Genomic DNA, 12821 nt, shown 5'->3' with positions numbered 1-12821 from the left:
GAGGAGTGGCTTAGGTGTTCTGCACCCCCTACCCTTGGTGATGCTGTATGCAGGGATCACGTACGGTACCCTGCTTTTGCTCCTGACACCTTAGAAGTGGCAGTTGGGTTTTGGCCTTAAAATCTTATTGTTCATATTTTGCCCTAACTGTGCATGTATGTAGTTACTTTTAGTCCCTTAAAGTTTTGTTTGTATTCTCTTGCTTGAGGAGATGTTTTCTCAGGTTGAAGCACTCCACTAAAGAGTCCCAGGTCCCAGGTCCCAGCCTGTCTCAGTGTGACTCCACGAAGGTAGGTGTGCCCTGGAGCTGACCTTCCTTGGGGAATCCTTTTCAGATCCTTGCTTTCCTGGAGAATCGATTTTAATGTGGCCCTAGAGTATCGAGGGATAAGAAATAAAGCCTAGGATCTGAGTATGGTGGAGGTCAGATAGGAGACCCCATCATAAAGCGGGGACCCTAGAAAGAAGACCCACTTGGAGGGGTTATCCATCACTAGTCTATTGCATATTAACAACTCCTCAATGGCACAGGGAATAATTGTTTCTTACCCACACAACTGGCCTGACAGGGGCAGTTCTGCTGATCGCGACTGGGCTCACTCACAGGTATGCAGATCATCTGGCCATCTACTAGGATCCCATTAGATGAGCAGCTACCTGTTTCTCTAAACCTCTGCTTGGGACCAGGCACAAAGTCCCTCATAACAATAGCAGAGAGTAACAACAACAAGAGGAAATGTCCTGGCATTTCTGCAAGTGTCTGCTTGTGCCACAGTGGGTAATATCCCCTTGCTGAAAGAAGGTTACATGGTTAGGATGCGAGTCAGAGGAGAAGGTTACTACAAAGTGACCTGGCATAGGATATATACATAGGGGGTGTAGTGGCTTGAAAAGTGCTCCCCCAAAATTTATGTCTACCTGAACCTCAGGATATGAACTTATTTGGAAAGAGAATCTTTGCAGATGTGATTAGTTAAGAATCTCAAGGTGAAATTATCCTGGATTTGGGGCAAGAGGGACTAAATCCAATGAGTGACGTCCTTTAAGAAGAGGAGAAGACACAGGGAGATACACGGGAGGAAGGCCAGAGACCATATGAAAATGGTTGAGATTGGAGTGATGCTGCCACAAGCCAAAGAATGTCAGGAGCCACCCAGAAGCTGGAAGAGGCAAGGGAAGGTTCTCCCTTAGAGCCTTCAGAGGGGACATGGCCCTACCAAAACCTTGATTTCAGACTTCTGGCTTCCAGGACTGTGAGAAAATATATTTCTGTTGTTTTCAACCACCAAGTTTGTGGTAATTTGTTACTGTGGTCCTAGTAAAATAAGAAAGAAAGAGGGAAGAACCAGGGCCATTTATACAATTAATCAATCACGGAGGGTAAACCTCAAAAATTAAATCAGCTAGGCAGAAACAATGGTGAGGGTTTGGAGCTTTCTTGGTCATCTATCTGAGAGTAACAAAAAGTAAACTTTCTTCAAATAATTCCTAACTCCAAACCCACCCTCCTATGAGTTAAGGGCTGAAACTCATACTACTTCTGTGTACTACACCCTCCGGCCTCCCCTTCCCTCAAAAAAACTCCCCACAAAATCCAAACTCAAAGAGGAGCTGTAAGTGGCCATGAGTTAGAATCACCCCAGGTGCCTGCTGGAAGCAAAAGGAAATTCTTTGTGTAGGAGCATACTTTAAACACAGTGTCCAAAGAATTTCTACATATAAGTCCCAAAAAATATATGCTTCTAAAGGAAAATCACACATTTTTATAAGACAACAAGCAAGAGCTACCAGGAACATTCAAATCACAGAATCAGACCAATAAAGATAATAGTTATAAGAAACAAAAATACAAAATAAGCACCTTTATCATATGTTATGTGCTGAACTGTGCCCTGCCCCTAATCCATATGTTGAAACTCTACCCCCCAATGTGACTGTATTTGAAAATAGAGCCTGTAAAGAGGAATTAAGGTTAAATGAGGTCACATGGGTGGGCCCTAATCCACTATCACTGGTGTCCTTATAAGAAGAGGAAATTTGGACACACAAAGAGACACCAGGGTTGCTCACACACAGAAGAAAGACCATATAAGGACACAGTGAGAAGGCAGCCGTCTACAAGCCAAAGAGAGAGGCCCCAGGAGAACCCAACCTGCCAACACCTTCATCTCGGATTTCTAGCCTCTAAAACTTGAGAAAACAAATTCCTGTTGTTTAAGTCAGGCGTATGTGATATTTTGTTAAACATGTTTAAAGAAATAAAAGTGGGATTTGTAAGTATGGCTTATAAACAAGAGGATATTAAAGTCAATCTATCGGGTTTGACAAAAGAAAAATTATTCTAGAAATTGAAAACATAATTAGAAACAAAATAACTAACACATCATACTCAGTCATAAGCTTGGAGATAGATGTAAAGAATACCAGAATGCAGTGCAGAGGGACAAAGGGCTGGAAAATAGGAGAGATTCAGTGATGTGGAGGATAGAATGAGGAAGTTCAACAAACATTGAATCAGAATTCTAAAAAGAGAGATAATAAGGAATAGGGATACTTCATTATCTCTGGTTGGGAGAGGTGGCTAGCTCTGCTGGTGGTTGTGGGGGAAGGCATGACACAGGTGACAATATATGAGATGGATCTGTCTAGGGAAAAAAAAAAGGAACAGGAATTAAAGCAGAGGAAAAACACATCCAAAAATACAGAGGCATGAGGAACCATGATTTCTTCCAGGTGTGACAAGAAGTCTTGTGTCACAGTGTGTGTTGGCATGCGGCACAAGTGTGCTCATTTGGGGACCAGGATTTGAAGGTGGGCATGTGGTCAGAGGAAGGGATTTGTCAGCTGCACTAAGGAATCTCAGCTGTGTCCTGTAGGTGGTGGAGAGTCAATGGAAATCTTTAAGCAAAGAAGTGACATGATCAGTTTTGCACTTTGGAAGATAAACCATCTAGAAAAACTCAGTAAGTGCTTGTGGTTTGATCAATGGAGCCTGCTGATACAGATTCCTTTGTTCTTGGAAAGCTATGGCTGGGATGAGCTTAAGGCATTCTAGATTCATCTTCTTCTGCAGAGAGGATTCCAGAGGGGTTCTCTGCTTTAGAGGAGACCGCATTCAGGTTGATAAATTAAAAGTGATGACCTTGGGTGCTCTGGATCTGTACAGAGGCTCACAAGACATCATTCACATTCTTCCCAATCTTCCCTTCCACAAGAGACTCACCTAAGCAGCCTTGACTAGGGAAGTGTTTCCTCTACATGGAAGCCAGACTCTGCCAGAGTTGACTCTGAGCATTTGGAATCCAGACCCAAGGTTGCTCTCAGAACCACTCCTCTAGTCTCAGTCTCCTAGGCAAATCTATCCATTCAACCATCCAATTCTGGGTTCTTCTGGTTGGGTACTGTCCCCTCCTATTATTCAGCTTTTTGTTAGTGAAGTGAAGGTTGGTGGGAGGACAGAATAAAATTCACGGAGCATTTGCAGTTTACCAGAACTGTAACAAGCTTTCCGCATTGATTTTCCCAGCTGGCCACCTAGCTGTCTTAGAGGGTAAATGGTATTACCCTTAGTTTATGAAAGAGGTGATGCAGCTTGTCTGAGTTCCCAGGCCCCAGCAAAGGGCAAAACTAGGATTCAAACCCACGTAGGCCAGACTCAAACATGGTTTTTACTGCTCCAGCCTCATTTTTTCACCCAGCTTCCACCTTCACAGCCAGTGATCACTGACAAAATCACAACAAGGCAACCTGCATCCCTCCCAAGTTGCCTCTTTCTCTCATTTCTCCCTGTTTGAAAATGTGTCCACATCTCTCCTACTCATGGACTTGTTTGGGTTGGATGCATCTTATTTTTTATGTTTAGTCACTAGCATGTACAATTCACGTCTGTAAGTGACTTTTGTTTCTCATTAAATGCCACATAACTATTGGAAGAGAGCCAGTAGATGATATCAACAAACAGCCTCCTGTGTATGTGGGTCAGTTACATGTGTGCGTGACCTCCACTGATTCTACACCTGGCCTCAGATGTCCACTCCTGGAGAGCTGTTTTCTGTAACGGCCCTTGTGCCAAAGAATGAGTTTGATATTTTTCCAGGTGAATAATTTGTACATGTTTAGGGGGCAATATCTAGTTGAAATGATTCTCCATATACAAGGCTCCAAGAGAGAGTCTTCCTTTAGAAATGAGCTGAAAATGGTGTCCACGTATGTCCTGTCATGTCCCGTCTGGGAGCAGCTTTTGTGTAAGAATTAGACCTTCTGAGCCTGAAGCTCTGTGGGCAAGTGGTTCCAGGAAGTTGAAGGTGCACTTAGTCCCTGGTCATTCTTATCCAATCAGCCTGATGCTGCTCCTTAGACTGGAGTTTAGGATGCACGTGGCAGAGGAAGGGAAGAAAAAAGGAAGAAAAGGGAGAGAAAAGAGACCAATGAAGGAAAAGTGAAAATAAGAAAAGTAGGAAATGTGGAAGGAAAGGAGGAGAGGGGAGGGATGGAGGAAGAACGGAGAATGGGTCGGGGAAGGGGGAGAGAGGGAGGAGGGAAGAGAGAGGATGGAGAGGAAGGAGAGCTGGGTCCCAGTGTTCAGAGCATTCCAATCCCTGCTTGGGCACATGCATATCTTACCTCTTCTGTAGCTTCAGCACAACAGCAAAGACTGCAAACTCAATACATGTTTGTTGGTTGACACTTTAAGCACTGATACCATGTACAATGGTCCAGAGAAAGTGGATTCACGTGGGGTGCGACACAGGGCTGAGTGAGGCCTTAGAGGAATATTGATTCCATTTGTTCTCATGCGGGTTGGTGCCTTTCTTGGGGGTAAATTGGGAAATCTGAGAAGGTGTTTTTCACATTTCCCAGTGACTGGTGGTAGTGTTGACAGTCAGGGCGGGAGCAGAGATGCTGGATCCACTGCAGCATGTGGAGAAGTCTTCTCAAGGTAGAAATGTCCTGTGCCCTGTGTGACTTCTCAATGTCCTATAGGACACATATGTAGGTGAAAAACCTGCTTATAATTACCTAGTCCCAGAACTCAACTCCACTGTATGACATAAAACCATACTATATTTTAAAATATTGTTTTAATATATCCTGTGTTTTCCAGAAATGCAACCTCCTTATAAATCAAGGAAAGATTGTTCACTTTTCCAGAAAAGATGTCACTGATGGCAAAGCTCTTCATGCTATTTGCGTTATCAGTACAACTCACCTGCATCAGTCCTGCATTCACAGTGACCCAAATATAGTGAAAATCTTTAAGTACTACCTAATAATATTTCCTAGTATAGACAACTCAATCACTTACATATTGAAAACATTTTATTATAAATTACTTTTTCTTTATTCCTCCTTCATGTCACTATTAGTACACTAATTTTACTTTTGAAATTATAAATAGAGATTGGTTATATCATCAAGATGATATTGCTTTTCAATTTCATTTTAGGGTAATTGTGGAGCATCATCATCCCCATATTTCCTTAGCTGGAATCCTCTCATGATATGTTCCAGAGAGACTTCTGCCAAGGCGGGTGCTGGGCAGGACGATGTCTCTTATCCTTCTTTGCCTCCAGATCTTCTTCTCTTTTCCTTTTTCTGGTTATGCCCATGTGGACAGATTTTAATCTTCTAAAATATGAGAGACAGGGGGAGATCCAGCCAAGAGGATGGGTCCTCATTTCAGGCTTATGGATGATGTATTCATTTCCTGGAGCTACTGTAACGAAGTACCACAAACTAGACGGCTTAAAACAACAGAGATATGTTCTCTCACAGTTCTGGAGGCTGGAACTCTGAAATAAAAGTGTCAATAGGGCCGTGTTCCCTCAAAGGCTCTAGGGGAGAATCCTTCCTTGCCTCTTCCGGCTTCTGGTGGCTCCCAGCATTCCTTGGCCTGCGGCAGCATCACTCCAATCTCTGCCTCTCTTTTCACATGGCCATCTCCTTGAGCCTCTGGGTCTGTTTCCCCATCTATTCTCTTACAGAGACTTGTCATGGCATTTAGAGTCCACCCTAATCCATCTCATTTTGAAATTCTTAACAACGATATCTGCAAAGACCTTTTCTCCAAATAAGGTCACATTCACAGGAGATTCTGGGAGGATATATCTTTGGGGGTACTAATGACTATTCAACCTACTGCAGATGATATTATAAAACAACAGCTGCCTGTCCAGGTAAAGGTTCAGATTTGGAATTTAGATTCCACATTTTCTACTCCTCAGTTGTGAATTCCAAAGACTATTCAGTAATGAAAATATCTGGAAGAAATCACGTGAGCTCACCTAATTCACCACTTGTGTTAGAAATGAGTACATGGAGATCCAGGGAGGAGAAATGACTTGCTCAAAGTTACTTGGAGAATGGGCATCAGAGCTGGGACCATGAGGCAGCTTTCTGTGTTTTACAAACAGTGCTGTGTCCTCCCCCACCTGGCTTACACACACCTTTGTCCTTAATATGAATTGAATCTTGATCCTTGAGCACTTGGCTTCCTCACCAGGATTTGGACAGCAGTCCTTCCCTGCAGAGTTGCAGAAACACTGAGGGGCAGATGAAGGAAGCTTTCTCGGCTCCTTGGGGATTTACCAGATGCAGGAAAACCAGCCAGGCTCTCTCTCCCTGGGCTGCCTTTTCCCTTCACAGACACTTGTTCCATATTTACATTCCATTTATGTTGCCTCTTGTTTATCTTGTTACCTAAGTACTTGGCACAAAAGTAATTATTTTGTTGCAAAAGCCGCAGCAGCTGGCAAAGTTAAAGAAATAAAATAAAAAAAAAAGACTTTGACTCTGGCACAGAATTGTATAAATAACTACCTCAGTGGAAACATGAAAATTATGCTCACTCTCTGCCACCATCGTCACTGTCAGGAGAAGATTCCATGGGTAACATCTTGCCATTGTGTGGAGGGAAAAGATCATTTCCTAGCAAAGTGGTTTTTTGCAGGTGCTCACAATGCCGGGTTCTCCGGCACACACCCCGCCCTCCCCGGAATTATCAGCACAGTACCAATTTACGGTGCGCAGCATGCAAAGCAGATAGAAGACAACTCCCTGCCGAGGCTGCAACCAGGTAAAACTCTCTTTCTTTCATGCCAACGCAAACAGTGCAGAGAAGAGGGGGCATTTTTCCTCAGGGAAACAAAAGCAACCTTTCTACCCAAGAAAGGCATGGTGGGTTCGGAGGCTGTCCCCCAGCTCCACACGTGCAGACAGACATCTTTTACCCCCTCTTGATGCTTACTTACAAAGCTGTTTTTAATTATATAGACCCCATTTGAGAGCAAAATAGCAATTGCACTTTTCTTGGAGAATAGGAGCATGGAAATGGAGTGTAATCAGCTGGGAGTTAAGGGAAAATAAAGGTATCTTTCTTCCCCAGGCTCTGCTCCTTTCCTAAGAGCCAGATTCAAAAGGAAAACTGTGTCCCTCAAATATTGTTTTCTTTTGGAGATTGTCCTGTGATGAGTCACCCTGTTCCTCCCATTCCATGTAACACATGCATAAATATACAGTGAACACATGCTCTCTTTTCCCTGCATGGTCTCTTCCTCCTCTCCTGTTCCTGCCCTTCTACCCATTTCCTGATGTGCCTCTTCCCACCTGTTCTTTTCTCCACTTCCTCCCACTTCCTGTTTCCTTTCTTCTTTTCCTCACTTCCTCTCTGTCATCCACTCTCTAAGCAACTCCATCCTCCCCCCACCTCCCTGCTGCACTGGTCACACACATCTAGCTATGCTGGTTTCCCAACATGACCAACCTCCCTTCCCCCATGAATAAGAAGAGGGAGGGCTGATGATGGTCCGTCTCTGGCCCACAGAAGGAATTGAGGTGGTGCAAGATGGAGGTGGGGGGAAGGGAGGGAAGATTCAGGTGGCAGGTGGGAGACAGCTTCTGGAACCCCTTCTCAAGTCCTAGTCTGGCTCACTTGGCCCTCCCTTTTCTTATTAAGAGCTGAACGCCTTGAGCGGGGGCATCATTTGTCACTGCAGTTGGCGTGGTAGGATGGGTGGCAGAGAGGGTGTCTGCTAAAGAAGCAGCTGTTCTGGTTTTATAAGCGATGAAGGTGAAGAGAGAAAGGAAACACATGAAGAAGAAGAACACATACACGACATGAAACATAAGCAAAAGAATCCCCTCCCCGCCATGTCCTCCTGCCCGCCTGCCCGAAGTTTCCTTCTGGGTCATATCCTGGGGTGATACAGAGGAGGAAGACAGAGGAGGGCCATCGCTATGCCTCCCTCTATCATCACATTCCCTCGAACTTGTCAGAACTTCTTCATGGAAGAGCAGCTGCATGTACCACAGTTCCTTCCCAATAAGACTGTCCTTCTGTACTCAACTTCCCTCCACACCAAAGCCACACTCAGACAAGGAGATGCAGGAAAATGTGGGCACCTTCTGTGCTCTGTCATTTCATTCTCAGAGCTGAGCTCCCCAGTTACCTGCCTGGGGCATCTACCTGGACCGTTTCCAAGCTCTAAACTAACCCAGTCCCAGTCCCATAACTACCTGCTGCTCTCACTCTCTGGGATGACACATATGGCTTATATCCCTGTAAGAGCCTTGGTGGTTCCTCCTGGAGATCCTGGAGTCCATCTAGCTATGCTGGTTTCCCAACATGACCAAATGAGAGCACAGGAGTGAGTAAACCTGTGGGTTTACTGTCACCTTAAACAAGTCCCAGTCATGGTAAGATACAATGTCCTCTTGGCGAAGATGGGACAATAGATTTTCTCCCTCCCTACCCCCATCAGCTTCCACAGACACCAGCAGATTCAGTGACTTCACCGCTGAGAAGAAAAATAGCATGAGTGCCTAGAAGAGACTGAGATGGGGAGAGTTGAGGATATGTGTTTGTGTGGGAGGAGGGGGCAGAGAACACGAGATCTAATGAAAAGAACTAAAAAGCACATGACAAGGGAAGAAAGAAGGTGGAAGAAACAACAGCAAAACCAAGACATACCAACTTGAAAGTGAGAAATCTAAAAAAACTTGAAAAGCATGGTTTGATGTATAACTTAAGGAGAATCCCTGAAAAGGAAATGAATTGGCCCCCAGGAAACATGTGGAGATAATGCTCTGGAACTATCACGTATGCTATTCTGCTGTGTGTTACCCTGGAAAATGACTCAGGACATATTGGAATAAAACAATCTACAAAATCTTCATTGCCCTGCCCCTCCCCACAGAAAGTAACTTCACTACCAAGAGAAGTACGTTTCTGCACACGAAGCAATATTGACTAAAAGTATTTTTAAGCGTGTATGTAAGCACAATTGCAAGTGTGAAAACGGTGCATTTATTTAGATAAATGAAAATGGTGGAAAGTTTTAGTGTGCTGAAATATTCTCTGGGGTGGGGGAGGGTAATTACTATTATGACTACAGTGCCTTTTGTGAAAATATTAAAATCTCAGCGAGCATTCTTCGCCTGTCCCAACCAGGATCTGGCCCCTGCCCCCTTGCCCTCCTTTCCTGGAGAAGCCCCAGGCCAGCCATAACCGGAAGGGACACTGGCTGAGACAAAAGAATAGACCTGTTGGAAAAGGAGCAGGGAAAACAACAAGGACAAAACCTACTATCAAAATGAATGTCTAGTGAGGATGGGCGAGAAAAGAAAGACTCTAGCTTCCCACAACAAAATGTGTTTTCCAGACTGGCTAAATGAAGCTCGCAGTATTAAAGGCGTAAATCAACAATATGGATGTCTAGGTTCTACATGGGCAGGTCTGCTTATGAGGCAGAAATTGTCCGCGAGCTGGATTTCCAAAGGAGAGCCATAAATGTCCCATCCTGGGATGGCTCCCTGGAGGCTGCCTGATTTGTGGCCCTACTGGGTGGAGTTAAAGAGACCAGGGCAGTGTGATTTTTGCCAGGAACACTACTTCACTGATCCCCTTTCAAAAGTGAGACATCTATTGGAAAACAGGAACAGGGTCTATTTTGGAAGTATAATCAATCTGGGAGCTGGGTGGGACCCCAAGTTGTCTTCAGGGTGTCCCCATATCTGTTTCTGGCAAGTGTCACCTGTCACTGCCCTTTGGCACATGCCAGCCCCTCTTCTACCCCCTACCCCCATGTTTGCTGCCCCTGGTTCCCTGGGGGATTGGCCCACCTCTGACATTCTGGGAATCCCTAGCTGTGCAGCAATATGGCCCATTCAGTGAATCCTTCACCCGATTTGGGATGGGTACATGGGGTGAAACTGGTGGCTCATGTCCCTTTGCTGTGCTGAGACCATAAAAAGCAGACCTGATGGGGTCAGTACAAAGGCATAAAAATTGAAGACTGGGGTTCTAAGTGCCATGAGTCATCGATATTTGTGAGCATTGGGATGCAACCATTTCCCTCTTGGCTTCAGTTTCTTCATCTATATAATGGATGGGTGGGGCCCTATATGATCATTCAGACACTTTTTGTACCAGGATTCTCTAGAGTCACATCCATGCCATTTTAGCCAAATGGACAGCTCAAAATAATGGAACTTTCAGATGTTGACGGGAGAAGTCACACTCAAGACAGGCACCCAAATAAATGCCAACAGTGGCCTTTCCTATTCCTCAGGATGCTTCATGTCTGTTAGAAAGAGGAGACTGGGTCCCCACAGTGAGCCACAGCCACCCCATGCCTCTTCAGGAGATCCTCCAAAACTAGCAACCGTGTAGCTGACAGGGTCTGGGTGCTCTGGCCGGCTGTCAGGACTGAGCCTATTAGGTGGGAAAGCCGAGTTCAGGACATCGGTCCACCAGAGACCTCCCGTCCCCATGTAATATCAAACGGTGAAAGCTCTCCCAGAGATCTCCATCTCAATGCTAAGACCCAGCTCCACTCAATGACCAGCAAGCTACAGGGCTAGACACCCCATGCCAAAAATTCAAGCAAGACAGGAACACAACCCCATCCATTAGCAGAGAGGCTGCCTAAAAGCATAATAAGTTCACAGATCCTCAAAACAAACCACTGGACGTGGTCCTGCCCAACAGAAAAACAAGATCAAGCCTCATCCACAAGAACACAGGCAGCAGTCCCCTCCACCAGGAGGACTACACAAGCCACTGAACCAACTTTATCCACTGGGAGAAGACACAAAAACAATGAGAACTACGAACCTGCATCCTTCAAAAAAGAGACCCCAAACACAGTAAGTTAAGCAAAATAAGAAGACAGAGAAATACACAGCAGATGAAGGAGCAAAGTAAAAACTCACCAGACCAAACAAATGAAGAGGAAATAGGCAGTCTACCTGAAAAAGAATTCAGAGTAATGATAGTAAAGATGATACAAAATATTGGAAATAGAATGGAGAAAATAAAAGAAACACTTAAAAGGGACTAGAGAAAGAAATAAAGAGCAAACAGACACTGATGAAAAACACAATATATGAAATTAAAAATCCTCTACAAGGGATCAATAGCAGAATAACTGAGGCAGAAGAACAGATAACTGACCTGGAAGATAAAATAGTGGAAAAAATTACTACAGAGCAAAATAAAGAAAAAAGAATGAAAAGAATTGAAGACAGGGCTTCCCTGGTAGCGCAGTGTTTGAGAGTCCGCCTGCCAATGCAGGGGACACAGGTTCGTGCCCCGGTTCGGGAAGATCCCACGTGCCGTGGAGCGGCTGGGCCCGTGAGCCTGCGTGTCCGGAGACTGTGCTCCGCAACGGGAGAGGCCACAGCAGTGAGAGGCCCGCGTACCACAAAAAAAAAAAAAAAAAAAAGAATTGAAGACAGACTCAGAGACCTCTGGGACAACATTAAACATACAAACATTCGAGTTATAGGGGTCCCAGAAGAAGAAGAGAGGAAGAAAGGGACTGAGAAAATATTTGAAGAGATTATAGCTGAAAACTTCCCCACTATGGGAAAGGAAAGAGTCAATCAAGTCAAAGAAGCACAGAGAGTCCGATACAGGATAAATCCAAGGAGAAACACGCCAAGACACATATTAATCAAACTGTCAAAAATTAAATACAAAGAAAACATATTAAAAGCAGCAAGGGAAAAGCAACAAATAACATAAAGGGGAATCCCCATAAGGTTAACAGCTGATTTCTCAGCAGAAGCTCTGCAGACCAGAAGGGTGTGGCAGGACAAATATAAAGTGATGAAACGGAAAAAACTACAACCAAGACTACTCTACCCAGCAAGGATCTCATTCAGACTCGAAGGAAAAATTAAAACCTTTACAGACAAGCAAAAGCTAAGATAATTCAGCACCACCAAACTAGCTTTACAACAAACGCTAAAGGAACTTCTCTAGGCAGGAAACACAAGAGAAGAAAAGACGTACAATAACACACCTAAAACAATGAAGAAAATGGTAATAGGAACATACATATCGATAATTACCTTAAATGTAAATGGATTAAATACTCCAACCAAAAGACAGACTGGCTGAAATGGATACAGAAACAAGACCCAAATATATGCTGTCTACAAGAGACCCACTTCAGACCTAGGAACACATACAGACTGAAGGTGAGGGGATGGAAAAAGATATTCCATGCAAATGGAAATCAGAAGAAAGCTGGAGTAGCAATTCAAATATAAATATAAGACAAAATAGACTTTAAAATAAAGACTATTAGGGGCTTCCCTGGTGGCACAGTGGTTGAGAGTCTGTCGGCCGATGCAGGGGACACAGGTTCGTACCCCAGTGTGGGAAGATCCCACATGCCATAGAGCGGCTAGGCCCGTGAGCCATGGCTACTGAGCCTGCACGTCCGGAGCCTGTGCTCTGCAATGGAAGAGGCCACAACAGTGAGAGGCCCGCGTACTGCAAAAAAATAAAATAAAATAAAATAAATAAAGACTAT

Source organism: Phocoena sinus, chromosome 6, assembly GCF_008692025.1.
Source record: "Phocoena sinus isolate mPhoSin1 chromosome 6, mPhoSin1.pri, whole genome shotgun sequence".
NCBI classification, from domain to species: domain Eukaryota; kingdom Metazoa; phylum Chordata; class Mammalia; order Artiodactyla; family Phocoenidae; genus Phocoena; species Phocoena sinus.
This window is presented reverse-complemented; position numbering follows the sequence as displayed.